This window comes from Chaetura pelagica, unplaced genomic scaffold (assembly GCF_000747805.2).
Source record: "Chaetura pelagica isolate M959 unplaced genomic scaffold, ChaPel_1.0 scaffold166, whole genome shotgun sequence".
NCBI lineage: Eukaryota > Metazoa > Chordata > Aves > Apodiformes > Apodidae > Chaetura > Chaetura pelagica.
This window is the reverse complement of record NW_009953758.1, coordinates 4,885,847-4,888,456: the sequence shown is the minus strand read 5'-3', so window position 1 is coordinate 4,888,456 and position 2,610 is coordinate 4,885,847.

The following is a 2,610-nucleotide window of genomic DNA, read 5'->3' as shown; positions in this document are numbered from 1 at the left end:
CTAGAAGAAATTTCACATAGTGGTTAGAACAGTTAATAAATCAACATGAAAATAATCATGCGAGTAACAAAATATCCCCCTTACAAAAGTACAACAGGAACATACAGCTCTCAATAGAGAGAAGTTACTTGTTATTTCCTGAGCTAGTGAATAATTTCACAGGAATTGAGGTATTTTAGAATTCATAAAAAAAAAAAACCCAACCCAACAATCCCAGCTGCCTGATCCCAGGTTATTTTTTTTTTTCATAGGTAGCTCTTTTTCTCATACCCCAAAACCAGCACAGTTTCTGTAAAAGAAAGGGGATTTAAATTAAACAATGTACTCAAGTCTTCAGTCCAGGTTGGTTTAAATCAGCTGCTGAAATTAATTTACACAAACGTATTTGCAAAGCACTAGTTGCTCTCTCTGAGCAAGCTGATGTCAGTATATACATAAGCAAAAAGGGAGCAGGAGGAATCTCTGGGCAGGCTAAATTCCAAGCAGAAAAGTGACGTGGCAACAGAAAACAAAGTACAATGCTATCACGTGCCAATTCAGTTTATGTACTTTGTTCATGTTCCTTTGAAAAGGGAAAAAAATAAATAAATTTTACTTTCTGCTCGAGTTTGTAAGTGGTAGAAGGTGAGAAGAAGTGATCTAGAAGTAACAGAAGTAACAACTGGGTTTCAGTCTGAGCTCTGACAATTCTCCCAAAACTCAAACTGCCTATTGCTATTCTCATATTAACTTTATCCCAACTTAGCTGAGGTCTAGAAAAATGGGAACAGAACTCTTGTACAATAAAAAAAGTGCAACTAGGAACAGAGGTGGAAAGATCATCTCCTGCTGGTCACCCTAACAGACCTCTGAAGCTTACTTTCTTATCTTTCAGCACACCCTTTGCAGAGTACTCATTAGAGCTCCATCATATTCTCTCTGCCAAGAAATTCCAGCACCTACTCACTAACCTGTCTCCTGCACTAGTGCAGCAGTTCTGCCCTCTCCTTTCATTGGCAGCGAGGAGAGAAGATATCCCCAGGAGTCAGATGAACCTGCTAGCAACAGCCTACTGCACAAGGCTCTACCTGACTCCCCTGCTGCTGAGCAGCAGGACAGCTGGTATGGTCCTTACCTGGCCCCTTCCTGCCTTTTTATCCTCCAGGAACAACCCACCAGTTGTAGGCACTGGCTGTACACACAGGCCTCCCTGTCTCTTGGCTTCTGAAAGGGCAACTCTCCTGCTAACCCAACAACATGACTCAACAACAGCCAAGACACCTCCTTCCTCTAGTAAGTTAACTGGTAAGGAAGTAATGAAGAGGGTAACCATTAGAAATCTAGCCAGGTAAGTGGTACAAGCTCCCACTCCTTACCCTGTGCTGGTCTGACTGTACGGCTGGCACAATTTCCATTTAACAGGCAAACACAAAGAGAAGCCACGAAAAAAGTGCAGAACAGTATTGATCAATTGTCCAGCTTTTCATGTCAATAAAGCATTTTGCATAAGAAAGTCAACATTACTATTCTCTTCCCACAAACTTAAGTCAGGACAGAATAGTAAGGTAAAGTGTCTTGCCTATGGTGACACACCCAGACATAGGAAAGCAAACAGAACAAACCCAAAAGTGCTGGATTACAGATACTGAACAGGTATGCTGTATCCCTGGTCCTCAAGGCAAAGAAGCAGTAGTGCAAACAGACTCGAGAAGGCCCACAGAAGATGCATAAGAAGCCAAAAGACTGCAGTATCACACCATCTTTCAAACACCTCCTATCTGTTCAGCTCCACTGCAGCTGAGGCTCTGCAGGGATGCAGCAGCACCTTCTTAAGGCAGTGGGCTCTGAATTTGGAAGGGAAAGAAAAAGCTTCATTTTAATCTTACAATGTCTGTACCTAGGACAGAACTCTCGGCTCTTAAAGCAGTAAAAAGCCCTTCTTCAGCAACCTCTTGCGGCTGCCTGAGAAAAATTCACAAGCACCGAACTCTTCCACAGGACTCTTTTTAGGGAGAGGTTGCCACCTGCTGTCATCTCCCAAAATAGCATCTAAGACTTCTGAGAAAGCTCACGCCTGTCTAATTAATTAATCACGACAATTCTTCCTCTTCCTCCTTCTACAAACATCCGATTACAGATCTAAGGTATTAACGAACCTCAACCCCAACGGGAGTCACAGGACAGAAGCAGCATTTCCCCACAGGCCCCCCCAAGCCATGGTTTCCTGCAGAGTGTCCTTAAAAGGTAACACTGTCTGCAAAGCAAAACCCAGCAGGTCAGAGAACTCCCTACGACTGGGAACTGGAGAGCACACAGCTAAACAGCGAAAACTAAAAGTACATGTTCTCAAATCACAATGAACCATGAAAACAGTGCTGACAGAGGCAAAAATTCCTCACCTACACCAACCTGAAATACTTGTGGCTGAAAAGCACATTTTAAAAGACCATAACTGATGTTGTTGTATCAGCTAATTGACCCTCAAAGCTGCCCTGATAATCATCTGTGATATCACTCTAGTGAGGCCTCCTCTCTTGCACCACCCAAATACTGTCAATCAGAAATCCCCTCCTACTGACTTTCCCAATCCTCCTCCTGCCACTGGGCACCCAACCGTTTCTCATTGAACAA